The 24,800-nt window shown below is 41.0% G+C and overlaps 1 protein-coding gene and 1 pseudogene across 1 annotated transcript in view; both read left to right on the top strand.

The window, feature by feature from the left end:
* The first annotated feature begins 187 nt into the window (after positions 1–187).
* LOC128908659 (uncharacterized) lies at positions 188–13,377 on the top strand (annotated as a pseudogene).
* Positions 13,378–19,428: 6,051 nt separating this feature from the next.
* Positions 19,429–24,800, top strand: part of ZNF423 (zinc finger protein 423) — a 274,882-nt gene continuing 269,510 nt past the window's right edge. The window contains exon 1 of the mRNA XM_054198169.1: positions 19,429–19,628. The gene's annotated coding sequence lies outside the window, so the exon portion shown is untranslated. The remainder of the gene's footprint in view (positions 19,629–24,800) is intronic.

Here is a 24,800-nt window from a genome sequence, read left to right on the forward strand (position 1 = left end):
CCCCCTCACCACGCCCTTCCTTAGCAAGCACGGCTCGCATTGGCTACCGAGAGGCAAGGGGCGTGGGTCGGGCGTGGCCCCAGCCATTTGAGGGCGGCGGCGGCGAGGTGCGGAGCTGTGGGGTGGTGGTCGCCGTCAGGGTAGCTGGAGTGGAGGGGCTGGGGTGGAGCGGGCAGGTGCGGTGGTGTCTCGCGGGAAGCTCTGGGGGTTTTGCTGACCGTTGGTCCCCTCAGGATACGAAGCTCAGCAGCGCCCGGACCCTCCTGGAGCGGTTTCTTCTGGGCACGGGGCCGCTCTCCTCGGTGGGACGACGGGCGCGAAGTGGTGGCGGGTCCCGGGTGTGGTGCCGGGTCGGCGGCCTCTAGGCGTGGGCAGTACCAGTAGCGTGGCGGCGAGCCCTCTCCGTGTTGCCTGGCCGGGTCCTGATGGGCTGTGACTGTCGTTTAGAGGGTGGTAACACCCTAAATAGCGAGTGCCCAAAGGTGCTATTTAAACGTTGGGGGTTTTTGTAGGTTGTAAGTGCCCCTTTGGGCATACGGTGATCAGCCATCGTGATTCTATGGCCGTTACTGCTGTTTCCTACCACCCCAGCTCGTATATGGAGGTAACCAAACAGTTATTTTTCCTAAATGAAAGTTTTCAGAGTTACAGAGAAACTTGATGAGCAAGCTCTCCAGGGACCAAGGCTCACCACACTGCCACCTGTTTTCAGCTAACCAGTATTGGAGGCTGCATTGGTGTTTTGTCGTTCAGTGAGAGTTTTGTGTTGCTGTCCTCTAAGTGGTCACTGAGCTGCATGCAGTGCTCTTACAGGTGGGATGGGGTATCATTTCTCTCCTTTTGTGACCCCTGGGCAGGGAATTACTTGTGTACAAGGACTTTCTTAAAGGGAACTTGAAAAGCTGTGAAAATATGATTTGTAGGTATTTTGCTCACATTGGTTTTAAGCAGAATCACAAAAAATTGTGTCTTCTAGAAAGTCTTAAGCTACTTTTGCTTTGGTGATGACCAACTGAATGTAGAGGATGGCATAATATCTTCTGCAGAGCATTTAGAGTCCAGTTTATTATAGCTTTGCCTAGTTAGTTTATACTAGTTTTGCCAGAATAAAAACAGAAACACTCCCGCTGGTGGTAGCTGGAATTCTGTCAGCTATGTGGAAAGGTTGAGCACCTCAGTGGTGTATTTTTTTGGCTGTTCATAAAGACTATAGCAGGTATTAGCACTGGGAAGTAGGTGTTTTCTTCCTTACTACAACTGTACTTTTGTAGTTGGTAGAACCTTAAACTAACCAGAACCCCAAGCAGTTAGATGCTACTCTGAAAAATGGAGTGCTGTGCATAGCCCTTGGTGATTTCTACCATCCTGAAGGTATCAGAAAGTTGTGATTTGCACTAGGCTATTTACACTTCTGTAGGTTTGTTGATGCGCAGATCTCCTGCTGGTCTCTTTGATCTTGCTCTAGCTATTAGGTTTATTTCTGAACAGATACAGATATCTTAAAACTGTTGTTTATTCAAGTTTTCATGACTTGTGACACTTAAAAGCTGAACCTACATTAGGAAAAAAATTCCAAGAGCAGTAACCCTTGAGATAGTCAAGTAAATAGTAATTCCTTTATTGCTTATAATGTAAAATTTCTTGTGCAGTTCAAAATGCCTTTATTTCCCTGACTTTTTTTCCAAGTAGCTTTTACTCTCTTCTGAACAATTCTGTTGACTGGAGACTAGAAAAGGTAAATGAGGCAAGACCATGTAACTGTCATCATATTAAAACTATGAGTTGATTAAACTGTTTCTTAGGGTTAGTGCATCTGTTTGTAATCCGTGATATCTTTTTCTGTCAACACCTGTGAAGCCTTAAAATTAACAGCTTAAGAAAAAGGGCCTAATGTATGTTTGGATTGCTTCATAATGTGGTAGTTGTTGGAAGAAATATGCTTTGTCAGCCTAGAAAGATATCTCAAGTATCTCTTTTCAAGGTGCAAGGGATGCATCTTTGGTGTCTATTTCTGGTTCTTACAGCTGTACTTTGAGCATAATGTGATAGCATCTGTTAGCAGCATCTGCTGTCAGAGATAATTAGGATGGGTCACTTGTTTCTTAGTTTAATTGCATTTCCACCCTTCTCATGAATGTTTTCCTCTACGTAATCCCTTCTCCTGCTCATTTTCCTTTAAGCATTCCCTCCCTCTTGAGGCAACAGGTTACTTCAGAGATACTGTGTTAATGTTTAAGGCTGTTAAAAATTCAGTTGTTTTGGATTTACTAATCCTGTATCTTTATAAATCTGCTTAGTGTAGTAACTACTGTCCAAGTTTGAAGAGTTTTGTCCTAACTTACATTTAGTGGTATGAAGATAGTGTTTAATGCTTTATATTCCTTTTCTAAGTAGATTTTGGAAGCTTAAAATCTTATAAAGGAATTGTCCTTTTTTTCTTCCTCCGTCTCATTTTCCCTGAGAAATATTATTTATCCACAGAACTACTGTTTGGGTTTTTTTGTAAGGAGAGCCATGTTCAGGACTTCATGGTTTAGACAAAACAAAAATTCCAATCAGAATTTTTGTTTTGTCTAAATTTTCTCTCTGTTACACTTTTTTGTAGCATAGTGCAGAAAATACTTCAGAGTTTATTGTGGAAGATGAGCTTTATCAAATAGCAGAATCTTCAGTAGAAAAGAGAAAGCCTTTTGTTGGACATCTGAGTGTAATCCACTAGATCATCTCTACATAATGTATGCATACAATTGTACATACAATTTTTGTGTGATGTAGTAAAAGATTAATTTTCACTTCTTAGGATTGTAATTTGAAACTTGTTCTGCCACATTGAATATAAGTTATGGCTTGTGATGCTAAAAACAGTTTGACTTTTGGTAGTCTGTAAAGCTAATTTGTCTTCCTCTGCTCTTTCTGCAACTGGAGTGAGGTTTTTACGTACTTTGAGGTACTTAGGACAGGAGCAGTAAAACTCACCCTCTTATTCCCTATAGCACTTTGGAAGACAGGCTTCTTATATGGAAGATAACTTAATTCCTTTTTTTAGTTTATCACATTTAGGTTAGGGTAAAAGAATGTTGTGCAAGTTCTGTGCTCTAATTAGCAGTGTTTTACTAATCTGCGGTGGCTGTTCTTTGCTGCTTGTCTTCAATGTTATTTAGTCTCCAAACTTTCTTGACTTGGAGCCCATGCATAGATCCAGGTAGACTCCCTGTCTTCTGAAGTGAATGATGTGTAACAGAAATGTTGTTAGGAAGCAGTTTATGAAAAAAGTGTCTCTTTAGCTATTAGGCATATCATATCAAATTAAACAAAACTCCCTCACAACTTTGTGTTCACTTTTTTGTCATGTTTTTGTATTATGATAGAATTCTTGCTCAGTCTTGAATCATGTGTATTCAATGTTTCCAATTCCTAGTCCTTCCCATTTAATTCCCAAGTAGTGTCTTCTCAGCCTCTCCTCATGTTCTCCCACACATTGTATTTGGTTTTCTAAACAGTTGACAGGGGAGAGATGTATTCATCTGCTTTTTCATTGTTTTGAGGGCTACCTTAGTTCTTTAAATGTCTTTCCCAATAGCATTAAGTGACAAAATTGTCTTCTTTTATTGACTTTCAGATTGGAAGTTACATGTTTAGAACAAGATATTTTATTTTAAAATCTTAGATTTATGGCAAAGATATTATACCGTAATGAAGGCTCACAGGAAAACCAAACTGTTGTTAATGGTGTAGAGAACCCAAGACTGAAAGCTGAACTTGTTTCTTTTCTTTTAACAGAATCACAGAATGGTAGGGGTTGGAAGGGACCTTTGGAGATCATCTAGTCCACCCATGCCACCCCACCAAAGCAAGTTCACCTAGATTGGGTTGGACGGGAATGCATCCAGGTGGGTTTTGAGTATCTCTTGTGGTTATAGCAGTGTCACATCCTCACTGGGGGTAGACAGGCCTTGAGAGGTGGTGAGGCCACTGTTCTTATCTGCCTGGTCATTCCCCATGGGTATGTCCCCATCTCCCTCCCTGTCTGCCACTGCTGAGTAGTGTGGCCCCAAGGCGTTAATACCAGCTGCGATGGGTGCAGAGCGCAGAAGGACAGGTTGTGGTGCTGTTACAGTGGTGTTCATGTGGTTGACAGCTTCCTGAAAGTTGGCTTCTGGTCACTTGCTAGAACTCTTTTGTTCAGGATGTACCTTTTCAGTAAGGTCTATCTTAGATAAGGCAATTGAAAAACATGCTTAATTTAGAATGTGTAAGTGATGCACAAGTGCCGCATCTTATTATGGGAAGCAAAGAAATTAAATATTAATGTAAGTCACTTTATATCCTGCAGTTCGCTGGTGCTTAATGAAAGCACTTCCTAATGTTCCATGTAAACTGTTCAGTACCTCTTTACTCAAGGGAAAATGGATGAAGCAAAAGCTTTAGACGAATCTTGTGTAAGCAGAAATCTTGGCTTAAAATGTCCCACTGTGGTTGCAGATTTTTGTGATGACTGTTGTGATGTCAGTGCAGTCTTTCAGGCTTTCTTTAAACAATGTCAGGAGGAACTGACTGAGCTGCCGTAGAGTGTATCACAAGGCATTCAGTAGGTTAGGCAAACCCAAAGAAGGAAACATGACCTTTTTGCATGTCCTTAGAGTTTGTTAATGAAAGCGTGGTAAAGGAGAAATAGTACATCACTTTTATTTGATATAATGACACTCTTTAAAAAACAAACATAGCATGAAAATCTATTAAATGTGCTTATTTTATAATTTTTTAACACTCTGGATTATTCTAGCCTTTAAAAGACTTTTCTGGTAACATATACCTAACCTCATATTCTTACCTCTTCTAGTATAAATCCTTACAAATCATGTCAGAAGAGTCATTCTTCAAGGGATTTTGAAGATCTGAATAGGTAAGAAACTTTCAGTAGCATAAATAGAAATTATTCTAAGACTTTGAACATCCTATGTGTTTAACAGAAAAGTATCGGTAATGCTATAGGAGGAACATTAATTTTAGTAGTTGTCTGGTCATATAAATAGATAAAATAATTAAGAAAAATATCTCACGCCTCAAAGCCTAACAAACTCTAGACTCCATGCTCCAAGATAGAGTTTCAAAGCACTGTCTCTTATGGGCATCTGGCTACTGAGTTTAGTAGCCAGTCTGTGGCAAAAAAAATGGATGTTCTTGTAATGATTTGAATTGGCAACTTTTATGGTGTACAGGCTTGATTCTAGATCCTTATTTTCTGGAAAGTTTGTTGTCTCCTATTGTGCTTTGTTTCAAGAGCAAAGAGGGCTTTTCTCCTGTTCTCTTTCAGAATGCATACGTGCATATTTTATCTGTTCTGGAATCATCCTGCAATTTTTGAGGATTTGGTAAGTAGTTACCTTTTTCCTTAAATAATTGTTTTCTTACTATTAGTGGTAAGGAAAACTTACTCTCCACTAGAAACTATCCACTAGAAACTAAATCTAGCTGTGTAGAAGATGCTGAGTGCATAATCAAATTGCCTGGAATTTTCCAACTTCTCTGTTTTCGTAGTTTATACTTCTGAAAATGAAATTGAATAAAAGTTCTCAAGAGTTTTAACACCTTCTAGCTCAGCTAAAGCTATAATTAAGTAAATTTCAAGTTACTCATTTGTAATTCATACAGTTTAGAAAAATGTTGGAATGGGATTAGGTGATGTGGTCCTCTAAGAACCTTTGTTATAGTGACTCTTGTAGGAAGATAAACAAGGCTTTTTTTAATGAACTACTAAGGAGTTATTTGAAAGAATGAGATGCATGGCTTGGCAGGAATATCATTGTACTGAGCACAAAACTAACTTGGTTTAGGTTTTTTAAAATCTGGGGTTAAAACATTGTGCCAGTCTTATATGCCCTTTATCCTTCTAGGAGAGCACACAATAAATTTCAAACCCTCATCTTATTAGCCTGGTCTATATTTATTGAAAGGATACTTTATATCCCCATGAAATATGGGTAATTTATGTGGTGAGATAACTGGAGATGCTGTGAAAAATAGAAAATGCAGAATAGCAAGAGAAGCAACTTGCTGCTAATGCAAAGTGAGCTTGTATGAGTTGTGGGGAGTAGTCTTCTGCATCAGTTCAGTTTTGATGAAACATATATCAATTTTCAAAACACTAAGCGTAAGGGAATGCTGCTAATTGAGTATATGTCCGATGTATTTAAATGCTCCCATAAGCATGGAAGAAAAAATATTTTGTGTGAACTGGCCTTTTACTTTGACTTGGAGAAGAGTGCATTCAAAATATATTTTCTCCTTAGCTTTGAAGAGCTATTTGGGCAGCAATATGAGCATTCAACAGGGAAAGAAAATTAGAATGAGATGCCAGTACTCCTAAAAAGGTAAGAATTGTACTAGCTCCTATTCCTTCTTAGAACATGCATTTTCATCTGTATTTGACAGACAAGTTCATAACATCCTTCAGTGTCTCTTCAAGGCTGAGTGGTGGTAGCCTTAAATCATTATAGAAAATCATGACTCTGGTTATCTTCAGGACATACCACTCTTTGGTAAATCTAGGGTACATGTTGAGGCTTGAATTGCTGAATGAAGCTCATAAATGGTGTTTGACCAGTGTGGATATTTTTTCAACATGGCTCTTAAAGTATTTAGGAAAGGTGTTGTGTAACACAGCTGAAAAATGTTCCAGTTTACCTCCAGGTGTCTGGCTATAGGAAAGAAAAAGCAGTCTGGTGAATTTTCCTACTCTCTCATTGTTTTCCCTTGGAGTGAGATTTGAGTCCCAGCATCAAAATGGAAGAAAGTTCAGAAGAGAATGGGGCAAAAGTTATCCTCCGTGGGTTGGTATAGATGAATGGGCTGTTCTCAGTAGATTAATTCTGAGAAGTCTGCAGCCAAATTTAACCACGTTTCTTATGCTTTCTTGCATGTCTTTAACTAATTTCCTCAGGGAAAAAGAAAAGGGGGGGGGAAAACCCCATACTTCAAAGAACTGTTTTTATCATTTTTGACAGTATTGTTAAATGGTAAAGTAGTGAAGACTTGGTGATGTTCTAATATAGTTTTGCAGTCTGTGCTGTTGCTTAATTGATTTTTCACTTGGTTGCAGATGACTGCACCAGGGATGATTGTAGAGAGAAGCTGTACCTGCAGTTTTACCAACAGATGCACAAAGAATGAGACACCTTCTGACTGTCATTGTTGCCATCGGCAAGGAGCAAAAGTAGGTTTCTATTAAGATTTATTTCAGCTAATTCTATTACAGAGGCAGTAATTACATAGGTAAGTGTAACCCAGTTCAGAAATGTGACCCTGCAAATATGTAGATAATGTTTGAAGATCATGCCTACTTAATGTTTCTGCATCTCCTTAATACTTCTAGTTAGTCCTAAAATTTTTTGTGTCTCCTAGGCTTTGGAGTATGATAGCCATGAGGGACCTGTCTAGGTTTTTAAAAAAATTGACTTGAGAATTAACTCTGATCTTAATCCAATCATAATTTCTCTTTTTTTTTGTTTTAAAGGCCACCTTGCAGCATTTGGTTGGCTTTTGTGATCTCTTAATCTAGACATACTAAAAGTAGTTTCAGATACTATTTTTGCCTGAGTAATCTTTGTGGGTTTTGATGCATGTCAGATACCTTTCTAATTTGAAAGATTCCTTTCACAGTTGCCAACAGAAGGAAAAATGGAAGTTGTCTGTATAAAAAGGACTTCCAAGTGCACAGAACTTTCTGTCTAGTCTCTAGCTTGTAGTAAGTACTTGAAGGAAAACTAGAAGAATACTTTGGAATAAATGAATTCTTAGAGTAACATTCTGTTAAGCAGAAGACAAACTTCTATCACAGATGTGTCTCTAATCCTGGAAAAGAGTTGGGTTTTCATTATGTCACTGTTCACCTCCTGGAGGTGAGCTGGATCAACTTGAACACGGAGATCTTAACTACTCAAATACAGAATTAATTCCTCTAATAAGAGGACTATCTAGAGAACTGGAAATCTAAACTGTAGTTCCTTTGAATTCCTTATTGCTGCTTTGATATTCTAACTTTCATTTCTTTCCCTCCCCATAGCAAGGTGTTTTATAACAAATTTGCTATTGGTATCACTTTCCTATGTATTTAATACATTTGAAACTTACAGGAAATGTAGACCATCTACTCTGCCTTCACATATCTAATAACAGAATCAACAAAACTATGTTAAGCTGAGACAGTTGCTTTTTTGTATTGAATTCTGGTGCTGTAAATGCAATATTTAATTCCTTTCCTCCTCACTGACCTCCATATTTGACACATCCCTTTTTTATACTCAAATATGATTGGGAATACACCAGATATTTTCTGTTTCAGTTCATGGAGTGTTGCAGAAGTGTAGTGGTACATAGCCTCTTCAAATGCGAGTTGGAAATTCTCTGCTACTATCATGGTTTAGTGCTCTATTGCAGTGTTTAGTCAGTAGTAGAGAGACTTGAAATCAGATCCTCCTGAAGCAGATCCTTCTGGAAACTATACTAAGGCATGTGGAAAATAAGGATATGATTAGCAACAGCCAACATGGCTTCACTGAAAGCAAATCATGTCTGACAAATTTGGTGGCCTTCTATAATAGGGTTACAGTGTTGGTGGATAAGAGAAGAGCAACTGACATCGTCTCCCTGGACTTGTGCAAAGCATTTGACATTGTCCTGCATGACATCCTTGTCTCTAAATTGGAGATGGACCACTTTGGTGAGTTGGCTGGATGGTTGCAAAGAGTGGCAGTAAACTGCTTGATGGCCATGTGGAGACCAGTGACAACTGGCATTCCTCAGGGGTTGATATTGGGATGGGTACTGTTTGACATCTTCGGCAACATGGACAGTGGGACTGAGTGCACCCTCAGCAAGTTTGCTGATGATACCAAGCTGTGTGGAGTGTCCTAGATGTTGGAGGGAAGGGAGGTCATCCAGAGGGACCTGGACAGCCTTGAGAGGTGGGCCCATGTGAACCTCATGAAGTTCAACAAGGCCAAGTGCAAGGTCCTGCATATGGGTTGGGGCAATCCCAAGCACAAATATAGGCTGGATGGAGAATGGCTTGAGAGCAGCCCTGAGAAGAAGGACTTGGGGTGTTGGTTGATGGGGAAGCTCAACATGGGCTGGCAGTGTTTTTCCTTGACTATTTACTGTCCCATTGGTAATTTCAGGATCAACTGTTTTGGTGAAGCAAATGGAGCTTGTGACTCTGATCTCTCCATATTGCTATCAGTAAGAAACATGATCTCCCAAGTCTAAAAGACCAAAATCAAGATATCAGTAAAATTCTTAAAGTATAGTTCAATATTATTTTCAGTTGAATATTTCCCAATGTACTAGGATGATAGAATTGAATGATAAATATAAATAATTTCAATAATGTATTTCACTCCCAAATCTAGCACTAAAACATGACCAACCAGGAATCACTAACTAAAATTCTTTTTATGTATATTATACCTTCCTACTATATTTTGACAAACAATTTCAAGTTTTTCTCCATGTGGCTTAAAATGGAGATCACAGTTACTTCCTGACACTGTAGAAAGTGTATCTGATGTATTGAAACCTCACAACACTGGACTTGAACTTTGTGGCTTCTGGTACATACAAGATGGTGACAACAGCATGGCAATGGGAAACAATGACACAGACTTTTATTTGTATATAACCAACTTCTCTTTTTTTTCTTTAGGGAAATATGCTACAATTGTAGGCAATCAGTTACAAGAACCTGGTTCTGTGATGGAAATAATATACCTTATGTAAGTCAGATATCACACAGATATTCCAAGAAGTTAAAAATGATGGGTTTGTATTTTTGAACAGACAAATGTAGCACTTTCCTCTTGCACTGTAATCATGCTTCATTCTTCTATTGAAAGAAAGTTTAGCTTGTTTGAGAGATGTCACTTAAAATAGTCATCATTCAGAACTGTGGTTCAAATGTCTTTCAATCCATTAAAATTTTAAATGATGAGTCATTGCATTCTTGGTAACAATTTTACCTACTTAAAATGAGACAGTTTGAAACAGCTCACTGAATTAATTTATAATTCATCTGTACTGATTGCTGCAGCTTAAATGGCATAAAAATGCATGTAACACACTATCAGATATCATAATGAATGATAAGTTGTATAGGAATTCCTGAATTAAAATTTCCCTTTCTTCCATTGATTCTATGTAAATGAATCAATAAAATCCTTCTTAAAGTTTTTTTCTGTATTTGTTTTAGGACTTTTTATTGCAAATTTTCAAATTTTGCAGCTTTTATCACAAACACATTAGTAAAAAGGCACTTTCTCCTGGAGGGAAAGTGACTGCTCTGTTCTCCAGTTAAGTAAAAAATACGCTGAAATTAAGAAGAAAAATCTGTACCAATCCTATTTCAGTTGTAGGTCTTTGTGAAAGTCTTTGTGTGGAATTGGAATCTTTATCTTAATTTTAGCTTTAGATCATGAATGACCAATAATGTTTTGACAGTGGGAAGGAGAAATTACAACTCTTCGTGTTTCAAATGAAGTTCATATACTGGTGCTAAAGCAAAACTAACCTCTGCAGCTACAGGAAGGCTATATCAATACTTAACTGAAGGCTTTAAAAATCTCTGTTATATTGCACAAACTTAACAGCTATATTTTTTAATCTTTGTGTAAAGGTATGAAGTAGATGAAAACATAAGCTGCATAAAGCCAGCTATCTCTCACTCTGTAGTGCATCGTAACATGCCTGTGGAGGCAGCACTGGCTCTGGTAGTTAAAGCTTTTGGGAATACATTTGCTGAGTGTGAGCAACAGGAGTGTACCAGGATTTCACGCAAGGCAGCTGATCTGCTAGATGACTGCCTAGCGTGGGAGCTGTGCGAGACATACACTGTACCTCTGGGCATTAGACACATTTCTGTTAAGTGCAGAGAAATACTTGGCTTGGGTGGAGTCAAACTCAGTAAGTGACCATGCAAAGACCAGAAAAGGTATGACTGAAGGTATTAATGTTTCTTCTCCCTCTGAAATACGACTTCAAGTATCTTTTAAATCTGTTATAAATAAGCTTAGGTGCATTCCACATAAATAATCTGTAAATAAATTATAGGCAGTAGAGATCAAAAGTGCACATATAAAATGCTGGTGTATGTATTAATGGGCATGTGCATCCTGAAGTAGGGTGCGTATATTCTTCACAGAACTGGACATGTTAGAAGGACATATACACAAGTCCCCTAATGGGCAATTGCTCTCTCAGGTTGTGGTTGCAAAGTGAGTATTTGATTATCTGCTAATGTTGTTGTGTATTTTAAGTTTTAATGACACTGTACACACAGATACATTTAAGTTAGTAATATCTGTCAGTCCATTAAGCAGAATGTAACTCTTGGTTTAAGAGAGTTCAGTAATATAACAGTGTATAAACTTATTTGAATTACAAAACTTAAAAAACAGCAGATCAGAAAAAAAATAAACCCAGCCATATATGTAAGTTCTAGACTTGGAATATCTGTGTCATTTTGATCTTAGGAGCTATTCTACAGAAAACTCTTGAATGCCCTTGTGATAAGGGGGTAGTGAGGTTCTTGCAAGCTTCTACTTGTGTTCTTAATGTCTTCTGAAGAATTGCTTACCACTCTTGTTCATTTAAACTGAGCCCTGTTGGGAAAAAAAAAAAGGCAGCTCATTCTTGAGCTGAAGGTGAAGACACAGCGTGTCATGAGGATGCGAGGCCATGTAGAAGCACTGCCACCCATACCTTATGTAAACCTCCACCTCTTCCACTGCCAAGCAGGGTTGCTCTTGGGCTGGTCACCTTTTCCTCAAGTTAAACCTTTGATAGACTGTCAGGGGCTCTTCTTCCAAAGCTATTTCAGTTTTGTATTTCAAAGTAATTCATTCTGTTTTTGTGACTGACTTGATCACTTGCCACAGTACGTTTACTCATAAAAGTAGAACAAAACATGGTAGATACTACATGAACTGCAATCAAGTAGACGGGTGGGATGTGTAAAGATCTGAACTTGCAAATATTTGGCAGTGATCAAATAATAGTTGAAAGACTGGAACTCAGCCATGCTATTTTCAGAGCAAACTTTCTGGGAAAGAATAGGAGAGTAGGGGAGTATACTATTCTTTATCTAAAAATGAATTCATTGTAACATTATAAAAGCATAAAAATATAAAGCTCATCTTTCATGTCCTTAGTCTGAAATCAGATTCAGCTACTGTCCTTGCATCTGTTTGAAGTTGGTATGGGTTGAGGTGAACACCTGGCTATTTTAGAAAGGCTTTTTTCCTCCCCTGTTGTGAACTTTTCCCGTTCTACAAAGCTTTCTTTTTTAGTTACCAAGTTGGTTGCAATTCTTTTGAGTTACTGAAGCTCATTGAAAACCGAAAGGGCAGCAGAAACGGTGAGGGCGGTTCAGGTTTTAAACGTGAATATTCTTGGATGTGCAGGATTAGAGTATGGTGCTTTGTTGTAAATTAAATACTGCTTTAACGATTGAAATAAAAAGGCAAGTCAGCAAAAAATATTGTGTGCTTAATTTGATTATTTTGTTGTATTAAATGGTAGTGTAAAAAGAAACCACATGTACATTCTTGACAGCTATCGATGTTAGTGCTGAGTCTGATTCCTTGGAATGGATTCCAGGCACAAACTGTATCAAAACTAGTGACCTACATTGCGGTCATGGATTAAATCCTTGCTTAGAACCAGTCAACGATGACATCCAGTATGTTTGTTGTGACAAAATCACTCAAATAATATTTGGCTTTAGTTTTCCATACCAGTTGTACTTCGTCAGTTTATGTTTTAACTTGCCTGTTCAGGTTAACGTTAACATGAGGGAGAGTTTTACTTTGTAGTGTGCTCGTGCCAAGATTAGTAACGCTGCAGGTCAGTGTGCTCTGTTGTTAAATACGTACACTACGCTATACTTGTAGTGCTGTGGTGGTACATCTTTTAAAGTAGGGCACTATGAACGATAAAGGCATTTGTAGCTGTTGGTGTGTCGTGTCCGTGCTTTGTCTGCAGTGCTTGTTTCCATACCTGTTTTCAGGAAGGTAACTGGGGTTTCTTAAGCCTGGAAGTTTTAGGCCTTCACAGTTAGGAGTGTCCTGTGCAAACACAAGCAGATTTTACTGTTTGTTTTAAAACAGGTGACAGTAAAAACCACTTCCAAACAGACTGCTAGATGCAAAGGATAAGCTTCCACCTCTTCTTTTAGCACCTGGTAAAGAATTTGGACTTCTGGGATATTCTTGACATCAACCTGCAAAATGGCCACTGCTTGGAGGGACACCTGGCCTTTTGCCAACGGCAGGTGAGAGTGTTGAAGCTCTGCAGCTGTTTGATTTCATAACTGTAAATCACTTCTAGTTAAAACCTTCCTGATGCTGGCAGCCACACATCTATTCTAGCAGGACAACTTTATTTCATATAAATAATGAAAACAACGGCCATCTTTCTTCAAGCCAGTCTCATCCCGAAGGATACTGTTTCCATATTGGAATCTATATCTATATATATTCTTTATTGGAATAATTAGATACCACTTTCTAAAGCATACAAGTCCAGTGGGTTTCTTTGGCTTTTTCATAATAACCAGGGTACTTACCACATAGATGCCCGCGTGCTTGTCATCCAAGCAAAATGAAACGTTATTCACAGTAGAAATACAAGAATGTAATTTATAATTAGAGCATTTAGAATTTTAAAAAGGTAGAAAAATATTAGATATTGCTGTAGATGTAAAATAAAAATAATGCATAGTTCCTGATTTAAATCTTTTTTATTGGGAGAGAAAGAATGCCTGATTTTGAAGACAGCTGGAGAAACAAATGAAAGCTAAACTGGAAATAACTAATTTTCTTACATCACCATTTGAGTTTAAAGTTCTCATTTTAAACTCTTCCAGGGTGGGAGGAAAAAAAAATCATCTTCAGCATCCCTATAGTTCACTGAGAGTAGATTTGAAAAGGTAGATACCTGTTTAAATGAAGTACTGAATGACTTTAGGTAAGCAGTTATGCACCCTGCTTGCAGGGTTGCAGACCTTGATAGGGAAATCCCTTCTGGCCTGTAGGAAGGCTGGCTAGCTTTTCTGTGAGGCTTTGCTGCTGTTTATGTAGACACTGGGGGAGACGGGAAGGAAAATGAGACACCGGAAACAATTTTCTCCGCTTTTTGTCCTTTTTAAGGAGTGAAGTTTTTCTTCCTTGGTAGGAGTTACAGTAATAACCAAGCATAATGGTTAGATGTGTGAGTAATTGGCCATCCCTGTGTTTTATGGACATATAATATATAAAAATATACTGATGTACTTCTCTAGTTGTCAAATGAAGGTGGATGTTTTTACTGCTTTAGGCATGCAGTGCTATGGAATTATCAGAGAGCGTGCAGTAGCTGTGAGCTGACATAATCTGAAAGGTGTTATCAGAACTATAAAAGATTATTAGAGAATGGTGTGGTTTTTTCAAAGCTCTTCCTCTTGGCATGGGTTGATTCTTTCAAGGTTATAAAGAGGAGAGAACTTTTCTCTGTGGTCGTTCCAGATAAAATAAGTAATTGCTTTAATTTGTAGTAAAGATGATTTAGGTTAGATGTGAGGAAGCAGTGTGTGGCCAATTCATATTGAAACACAGCGCCTGGACAGGAGCGAGAATTGGTGAGACACGCACCCATCAGTGGTAATTCAGGGATATGTGATTCTGCATCAGACATTAGGACAGGACATACCTTTTCATTGTAACGATGTTCTGCAGCACAGTATCAGCTGGAGGGAATGTGGTAGCTTTGCAGTGGGCCCTTGCCTGAAACCTGATTCAGGTATGCAGGATACATAAAAGGAATAGGATATTAGACTATATTATGCATTGAAGTGAGAAGTCAGATGTTAGATTACCTATTTGAGGACATGGAACAATCAAAAGTTTATAGCAAATCACTAGGTTTGATAATACAGTAAAATGAAAATTTGAGATGGCAATTAGCCTTTCACTGATGGAAGAGGGGAAGTGATTTTTACGTATAAGTAGATGTGGGGAGAGTGACCAGATCCAGAAACAACTGTCTTACAGTATTTGTTTTATTTTGTCACAGCTCTTCATGTTAAACCGGTACAGCATCAATGGGGAGCTTAACTAGGAAGACACTGCTGACACCATTGGCAATAGTGGAAGTCCTGTAACCACATGTGCATCTCACCTTCTGTTGCACCCCAGCCTGTGAGAACCTGTGAAAAATTTAAGAAGGCTTTTCTATTAAAACAAAGGTTCATGAATGTTAGTGTTGTACCTTTGTAACTTTAAACAGTCACAAAATAAAGTTAACGTGTTTTACACAGTTGTCACCAATTTCACTTTGTGGTTGAACTTCATCTGACTATTCAAGTTAGAATGGACAGGTCTGGTCAGACCTGGGTTTCAGTGCATGTTGGATAGCATGGGTGGAATTTCTCTAAATTCATGGGAAGTCCATCAGTTGTTTTTGCATTTTACAGTATAGAGAGATTGATTTTAGCCTCAACCAGAATTGTTGGTGTTACTTGCTCACCTAATAACTGACAGCTTTGAAAGAGTTTTATATAGATCTCTTGAATATTAAGTTTGCTTGGGATTGGGGTTTTTTGTATTTTCAACTGTTTACACTTCCAATATAACTTGAAGTTGTAACAGTGGAAAAATTAAGGAAAATATCAAAATAACTTTAGTTAGAAAAGCAAGTCAAGTAAATTAATGTGAGGAACCACCTTAATCTGTAGTTACATACAAGCCAATCAAATACCAGATTTAAAAAATATTTTTAATAGCCATTCTACTGAAATATTAAGTCTACTTGGATTTAATACATGCAAAATAAATAGTGGCTGCTCTGCAAAAATACTTAAGGTTAAATTATTGCTTATAGGTTGAACACAAAGAAACAATGCCAGAAACACTGATCTTGAAACTTTGTGTGGATTTTTCCGCTTTTGAAAGGGGCAATTACTTCAAGAAAATAGTTTAGATGTGAAGATATGGAGCACACTAAGTTACTGAAAGTAACTTCTGTAATGCATTAAATGCATCATAGGTATTACTTGCAACCATAATAGGCACTGTACTTTTTCAGAAAGTAGTCAAATTTTTAAATTATTGTAATGTCTTTAAAAGTGGGAAGTAATTTTCATTTTATGTATTTCTTATATGGGTATATGACAGCTGCTTTTCATAATTGTAGGGGAAAATTTATGCTAATAGTGAATAGCGAAGAACTATTATGACTAATATGTGGGCTTATCAGTATATCAGACTAATTAAATCTTTTTGTTCTTTTTGTAAGACAGTCTGTCTAATGCTTTCACTGTGGATTGCGTACTGGAGCACTTCATCTAGAAGGCTACAGAATGACTTCAGTATTATGTTTTTCTGATAGTGCTTGCTTGATTTGCTCTGTCGTAACTCATGTTGTCAGATGAGTTTTCGCTATTGAATTTGTTCATTCTATGAATTAAATCAATTCATAAATTTAATTTTGCCAAGAAACAATACCAACTATAGATCTTAATTGATCAAAATTTTCCTGCAGTGCAAATCATGGAAAATACCCCAGTGCTTGAGAACTGAGTGGTGTCTTTCTGCAAGGCCTGCCAGCTTATTTTTATCTTGCAGCTTTTTTCATTCACTTAATGCATTAGCTAAAATCATAAGGAAGTAGCTGTCAGCCCAAGAGTAAGTAATAATATAACTTATTATTTTTCAAGACTCCTTCTAATACCTGTTTTTAAAAACGGAAGTATGACTTCTGTGGTAAGCGATAGTCTAACGGTAGTGCCCTCTTTGGATAGCTAACTAGTCCCACCTCACTACTAACTATGCATTTATTTGGCTGTTGATACTCCAGTGTCTGAGGGCTGCACACACTTGTAGATTACCCTGCCAGTGTCCATGGGAGAGAGAAGATTGCATAGGCTTTCCCAGGGGAACCTGGAAGCTTGTTTCGGAGCCCAGAATTGAACTAATTCTCTTGAGCCCCACTGCAGGTCCTTAATCACAAAATCATTCCCCACTTCCCCCAAAGGGATTAAATGTAATAACTTGTATCATTTAAGGGGTTTTCTTTTTTAACACTTGAGGTTGAGGTTTTGAGTTGAACTTTGCTAAAGAGTGATCTGTCATGGTGTAAAATCTCTCCTTTCAAAGGCAGGGGCTGGGAAGTTGCAGCGCTGCTCTGGCACACACTGGGATTGATCAGGTCCTGCTGGCACCTCATCCCTCCTCATCTGGGGAAGGTGTGAAAATGACATATCCTGTGGGAATAACGAGTGAAAGAGGTACATGGCTGCACAGGGAAGAACAGAAATGAGGCATGTAACGAAAGTGAAAAGAGGTGCTACAGTGCCGTTTTAGGAGTCAGCTTGAGCCTCTGACTTCTCATGTGAAAAGGAAATTAAGGGAGCTTACCAAGGCTAAAACAGTTTACAGCTGCATTTGGATACAAGTGGGGCATTTCTGCGGATGCTCACTTTTCAGGAGGATTAGGTTTAAGTTAGTAGCCTTGCTGAGGTGAAATTAGAGAAAAATAAAACCCAAAAGTTCTAAATGCAGCTGCCTGTGCGCAAAGGAGATCATGTTTGAAATGTCACTCATTTGAATACAGTAAAAAACAAAAACCCAACCAAACAACAAAAACAAACAATCCCCCCTGAAATCCAAAAGCCCAAGCCTTGTTAGAACATTGTCAATTAAATGAATTGTGAACTTTCAATTCACTTTCCTGAGGAAACTTCTGAGCAGCTAAAAGTGGTTTAGGTACTTCTTTCATTGACCTGCTACTAGCAGACTCTCAGACAAGTGGTCTTAAACTTTATTGCAGACAAATAAAAAAGCTTGTTTCTCCTTCAATGAGGTGTTTGGGTGAGGTAATGCTCAATTTTAAGTTGGTTTAAAAGGCCAATGGTCCTTTACAAATGTTCACTGCACTGGCGAGTGTGCAAGAATAGAGCGATGACGTGCAGCACCGTACAGGTGAGTAAAGGAAAAAAAAAACCAGCAAACTGAACCTTGACCAGGTAAATATTTAAGTTCTCCTGCGCTTTAAAAGGGCTGATACCGCTTCCCTTACAGAAGCAGCGTCTGGTAGCTGTGGCATGGCGTGGGGCAGCCGGTCTCTCTGTCTCCCTTACCCAGGCGAAGGGCCAGTCCCTGGACTGGCCGCCCCGAGGGGAGGCCTCTCTGCAGGTGTGGGGCAGGGCCGCTGGTTGTGAAAAGTGAAGGAGAGCAAGCTAATTCCTGCTTAGCCACTTCCAATGCTCGTTTTTTATTCGCCTGTGAGTTTCTGGAGGTTTCTCAGTTCTCCTCAGAGCTACTGGCTGTGCGCGGAGCTGTGTGAGGCAGCCGGCTTGCTGAGGACATGGGGGTGGAGGAGACTGAAACTTTGCCGGTTGTCCATCTTCCGGTCTTCAAAACTTCATGTTATGCCTGAGGATGGGAACAAATATGAAGTGCGGCCCATGTCAGAGGCCAGCAGGAAACATGACACGGACACCTAACGACTCTCAATGCATCCTTTGATCAATCTGCTGTTTATTTTCCAAACTGCTCCGTTGTGCAGTAGTCACTTGAGGCCTACGTTGTGCCTTCCAAAGCAGAAAGCATATCAGATGAGATTTTAACCAGAATCCTGCTCCAGTGATCAAGTAGAAAAAGGAAAGATAACTTTCATCTGTAGTTAAGGCTGACATATGGCCCAGAGTGCTTGAATTATTGAATGCTTTTCATATCACCAGTACTATCGTTGATTTAGATGTCCTCGGGGCTCATGTGGTGATATATTTTAAAGGCACTGTATTTTTCATCTTGCACTCTTACATCTTTAGCTGGATTTACTTTTCTGACAGAAAAGTTGGATTTAAAGTATTTTTCAGGCAAGCACCAGCGCTACTCTGACCTGCTTTTGAACTTAAACGTTGTATCTGGTGTAAATGAAAACGTTGCTGTTGAGCTGTAGTGGTTCTGCAGAGGCCTGGCAAAGTCTGAGTAACCAAGGCAGGAGAAAGTGACTTCCTCATTTGAAACATGTATTTTGGGGCATATAACAACTTTTTGCAGTGTACCATAGTCACGGCTGCGTATCAGCGTGACGCTTTCCGTAGTGCCATGCACCCAAGGTGACAGAGACGCGGGTCCCTGCCCCGAACAAGGACAGTGGGAGGCTGCCAGCTCCCGGCTGCTCAGAGCTGCTGGGGGGGAACGGCCCTCCCTGCCAGCCCTTCTCCAGGAGCCTGGGAACTGGACACGAACCATGGAGGGCAGAGAGGCATCTGAAGCCGCTCTCCTGCCTGAGCGGATCAAAGTGCTGCAGAGAGCCCTGTAGCTGCTGCAGCCCAACTGACGGGGAGGAAACGGTGCCCTTGCTTTGCCTTTTATTTCCATGGGTAAAATGAGCGTGGCATGCCCTCTACCCGCTGCAGACCAGGGAGGAAAGTGCACTGCTCCCTTGGCCTGTGTTTTCTTTTATCCTGTTGCTTCACCAGCTGGCAGCTAGTGATGGTGAGCAGGTGAGCCTTGTGCCGGGACGGCAGTTCACAGTCTCCACCTGGCAGGGCTGTTTGTGGCCAGCAGTGCGATGGGAGCAGGGTCCTGCTGCAGGTAAGAGCTTCTTCATGAGATGTTTGTCTAAAGTAATTTATAAGCTGCAAAAACAGGCTTTGATTAATGCAGTTTTGCTTGTGTGTATTGTTAAAAGGCTGTGTATAAAACCTGGGCACAGTGGGCTTAGCTGTTTCCATGCCGTGCGGTGTCCAGGTGTGGTGTGAATCGGGTGGGCTGTGGGGAAGCCTGTCTGCTCGGTCCCCCTCAAACACTTTCATGAGCTGTGGGATTGAGAAAAAGAAGTTACTGGTTTATGGAGGTAATTTCTGGTGTTCTCTAAACGCAGAGCGTGAGTAGGGAGGCTGGGGCTCGTGTACCTGACCATGATATGTTGGCAGTAAACTTTGGTCTTTGCAACAGATGTGTTGAAAAATACAAATATTGGTTGGCTTGTCAATTGCTGAGTGATGAGTGCTGTTGCTTTAGTGTCTGAGTCCATCATGATGGAAGCTTGATGATTAACTATTTTAATGTTTTTAGGTACAGTTCTTTTAAGCATTTCCTAATTCTGTGTTCTTCCTCAAACTGTTTTTTCATAGTTACCTGTGATACTTAGGGTTGGGCATACACAAATACTTCAATGTGTTTTTAGTTTCCTTTTATATTTTAATAAGTTTTGCTAAAGATGAGAGTGCTGCATGGGCACCAGGCAAGATGATGTTTCCTCTTGTGATAATAAGTTATTTACACGGTGCTTGGTTTTCCTTGTTCTGTGGGCTGAATAAATGGTGTGAGCCTAAAGCCCTAATCCTTTCTTTTGTGCTCGTTTGTGTGTTGTAAGCTTTCTGACGATGTTTGTAAAAGCACATATTTTATTGGATATTTTCATCTTTGGTACTTCTTCCTCATCATCCCTTTATAATGTTTAATGGGATGTAACACTGTTGGGGATGTAAGTGGAATGTGTAGAGGGAAGAAAATTTCCATTCTCGGGTGTGTTATGAATGAAATGATGTACAGTGTTGGCTTGACAGTACTTAAGGTACTTTGATGTCTTAGCAGCTTCTTAATATCCCTTCAGTGAGAACTAGTCATTCAGAAATGCTCGCTGCAAAATTCTGGCATCCCCTCTAATTATAATTCATTATTTCCTGGGTAAATTTTAGACTCAAGTGTCAGTAACTGAGAACTGTTGAGTTCTGATTGATTTAAGGTACGTAACCTGTGTTCAGTGCTGGTTTTATGTATTGGGGCTACATTAATAGTGCTAAAGCTGCAATATCAAATATTTGGAAGATGCTGAACTGAGGCTGTCGTTCAATCCCATCCCTGATGTGTACAATGATTATGCTGTATTCCTTAGTCTTCTGTTGTGTTTGATTATTGTTCACTTATTTGGAAAGGATGTTTGTCTCAATATATCTGGGGTGTTTTAAAATCAAAGCCGCCTCATGTAATAAAGGCAGAGGGTGTTGCAGAAGTTGGAAGGCTCCTCATAGATAAGAGTCAGCAATAGACTCTAATCCTCTAAGGCTGGTAAGCCTGAGAGATCACAAAAATCACAGTGCTCTTCCTGAAGTTTCTTGCCTGTCACAGCTTTTCTGTGTAACTTTAGGCAAACCGTGTAAAAAGTGTTGGTAACTGGGTCCTGTTTGTGTAAGGATTTCTTTATTTTGAGTACCCAATTTGTTATGCTGGCAATGGGTACCCCAAATCCTCTGACTCTTTTTACCTTGGTGACAAGGGACAAACGTCAGAGAAAAGTCGGAGGAAACAGGAGGCTGCATGCAGTGTGTGCTAAATGCTGGGTGCTAACGGAAGGCACTCCCTTAGTCGTACTCCCTACAGTAAAAAAAAAAAACAACAAACCCTGATGGTAAATAAAATGGTGCATTTCTCCTTATCAAGTAGATAATTGCTCAATTAGAGAAGCGGTGTGTAATATGCAATCTTGCAATCGGAGAGTGTGCCATGCCCCACATAGGTGTTGGAGAAACCTCGTGGTGGACCATATTCCTTCAGCTCAGGTATGTCCTAACGCCTGAACTCTTTGTTCTGCATCCATAAAGCTTTGTGAGGCTTCCTAGGGTATGAAAATCAAACAGAAATCATAATTGTATTGCTTTATTTAGTAGCAGTATTGCTTTACTGTATTGATTTACTTTATTTAGTAGCAATTTCCTATGCAGTTCAGTGCAAACCAGCTGTGGAACAGTTTAGTAACGTCTGCTTGGGTCTTCTCTCTGACTTTTGGAGGGAAGAGTGCTAGATTGTGTAATTTGTGTAAACTAGTTAGATGCGTTGAAGCAAGACACATAAAGCAAATGGGATGAATGGAAGGAGAAACTCTCCTTGGAAATGTATCTGCTGCCTCTTGTGAGCTACGGTGAAATTGCAACAGCAGATCGCTTGTTTCTCGTGGAAGCTGTGAGGTTTCAGTCCTCTTCATCTCTCGCTGTAAGCATTTAGGCTCTTGGGTTAAATCTGACTGAAATTTCTGCTACTGAGAACTGTGTGCAAAGGTGGGGTGCAGAGACAGGCTGTGGGCGGGATGAGTTGGTTTGTCAAGCCAAGCACAGCCTGCGTACCGTAGATTGAGCTCTTCTAAGTGTTAGAAACCCTTTCTCTGGCGAAACTTTCAAACAGCGAAGCAGCAAGGTAGTAAATAACAAAGACTTTGTTTCCGCCTGACTCTGTTGGTTAAGTGGACTCAATCAGCAAACACAGCCAAAGGCAAGAGCTGGCTCTTGCCACACATCTGGGTACAAAGAAGGCAAGTTGTGTTTCAGATGGGAGATGGTGCTTTGGGGCTGCAGCTGGAAGACTTAGTGCTGTGCTGCAGTGAAAGAAATAAATACAATCCTTGCGTGGCTTATTTTTCTTTTGGTTCTGTTAGCAGAAGGGAGAGCACTTTTACTGGTGCTGTTTCTGGAGAAAAAAGTACTGGAATTGCCTGTTTGGGGTCCATATTTTAGAGAGGATTTGGAGATACATTGGGAGCCTATTAGAGACCAGAGATAGGAGCTGTGGCTGTGGAAACAAGCCTCATGCTGCTAAGTTCTAAGAGATTGATTTTTCTCACAAAAAGATGATTGGATGTGATGCGAGTGTCCAGGTACCTCAGCAGAGGACAGACATCTAATAACTGGGAAGCTCTTTACCCTTGCTGACAAGGATGTAATGTGCCCCGAGTTCCCAGGGTTTACCTGTTGAATCGCCCTCCACCCCTCCTCTTTTTTCCCTTCAGTCCTTGTAGGGACTTGCAGAAACCACTGTTGGTACATTGTTTTCTCTGATGTTTTTTCTACAGTTTAGAGCTCCAAGGGGTTAACTGCTTTAGAGAAGTCATCCTGATGAATGGACAGAGTAGATACTCTAAGGATTCTGGGCTTGCATCCCTGGCAATAGCCAAGGTGATGTTATTAACTGCTCCTGCCATTGGTTAGCAATCACAGCTAGCGCCTTCACCTGCAGCTCCTGCCTTTCCTACCCGGGTGTCACACCTCTCCTGAGCTCGCTGAAAGGCTCCTTCAGCGCCTTTGTGCCCTCCTTCCAAGTGAGGCCGCACGCCTTGAGTCCTAAGGCAGTGACATAAGGGGGGAGGGAAGGGGAAAACAGCCCTTTCTATGCCAGGTCTACTCCGTGACTTTTTAAATTGTTCACCCGCAAGCCTCCCTCTGCTTCCCTGACCGACCTGCTCGAAGGGGCCCCAGGACCAGTTGTGGGAAGGGGCTGTGAGGATTGGGAACGTTGTGAGTTTAAACTGAATGGGAGCTCTCAGGGGCTTGAGGGGACAAATGGGAAACTTGAGGGGTTTTCTAAAAGTTTTTGGGAGCGGCTCGGCCTTACTTCAGGGATTTGAGAAAGCCGAGAGATGCTGAGTTGGCTCAGCTGTTGCTGGTGAGGGCAAACAACCTGTGTGAAACCCAGAGACCCCTCATGTCCTCAGGGGCGTGTGCCGGTGCACTGGGGTCCCGAGCGCACGGGCGCAGCCCCGGGAAGGGCGAAGCCCCCTCGCAGCGGGACAAAGGAAGATCCCGGCTCCTTGCGCCTCCTGCCCGGGGCCCCCGAGCCTCTCCCTGCCCGGGCCGGGCCGTGCCGGTGCTGGCAGGGTTAACGCCGCTCTCCGGGGGCGGCCTCCGCGGGGAGCGCCGGGCGGCGCCGCCACCTCTGGCCGCCAGGGGGCAGCGGCGCACCGGGGAGCGCGCGGCGCGGCGGGGAGGGGGCGGAGCCGCCCCCGGGTCCGGGCGCCAGCCGGGGGAGCGGAGGGAAGCGCGGCGGAGGCGCCGCAATGGGCTTAAATCGAGCGGTTTAAGACGTTATTTCTGCCGGCAGGGCTGTTGGAAGGGGGGGCCGTGCGGGCGGGGGTCGGCGAGGGCGCACAGAGCGCGGGGGAGGGAGGTTTAGCAGGGGAGGGCTGGGTCTGCAGGGTGCGCGGCGTTGTAGGTAGGAGTTCGCTTCTGGAAGCCTAAAAGGAAAAGGAAGGGGCGGGGGGAAAGATGGAAGAAAAAAAATTAAAATAGTGGGTCTGAGTCTTGCTCGGCTAGGTCGGGATGTTTATGTCAGAACAATATGCTAGAAGTTCTTGATCGTTTCACTGATACCCATCTGTATAAGTACCCTATTCTACAGTATTTTTATCCATTCGGTATGAAGCCTGTGCTGGCAGATGATTAAGGAAAGAACAGGAAGAAGAAGTAGAGCTGCGTGACAGAGGACTCTCTTCCGCAGACTGAGGGGTGTCTCACACGATCCCCTTCCCATATGTTTGAAAGCAGCAATCTGAACAACCAGGGCTGTGTGTCAGAGGGTGTGATGGGAGGGAGCCGGACAGGGGGACAGAGGCTGCAGGCTTCAGGCACGGCACAGAGAATGAGCCTAGGCAGGGGATGCACCCTGAGGCCAGCCCGCACTTCCACTTTGGCAACAAGAAGCACAAGAAGGTTCAGCAACACCGCGAGGCTAGGAGAATCACCAGCTCTCACTTGCTTGATTAACACCGGCGTTCTGATTTTAAAGTTGTTTTATCTGGGGAAAATCAAAGGTCTTCTCCTATCTCTGCGTCTGTGCTCCATCTTTCTTCTGCCACTGAAAGCTTGTGTAGCTGAACTGGGGTGGAGAGGGGCAGAAAGTTGTTTCTGGGTTTCCTTGCTGTTTCTTTGTTCTACTTCCTACCTGGAGCATTTGTAAGAGGACATGTAATGGAATGAAAAATTTGGTTAAAAAAGG

The sequence above is a fragment of the Rissa tridactyla genome, chromosome 4, assembly GCF_028500815.1.
Source record: "Rissa tridactyla isolate bRisTri1 chromosome 4, bRisTri1.patW.cur.20221130, whole genome shotgun sequence".
NCBI lineage: Eukaryota > Metazoa > Chordata > Aves > Charadriiformes > Laridae > Rissa > Rissa tridactyla.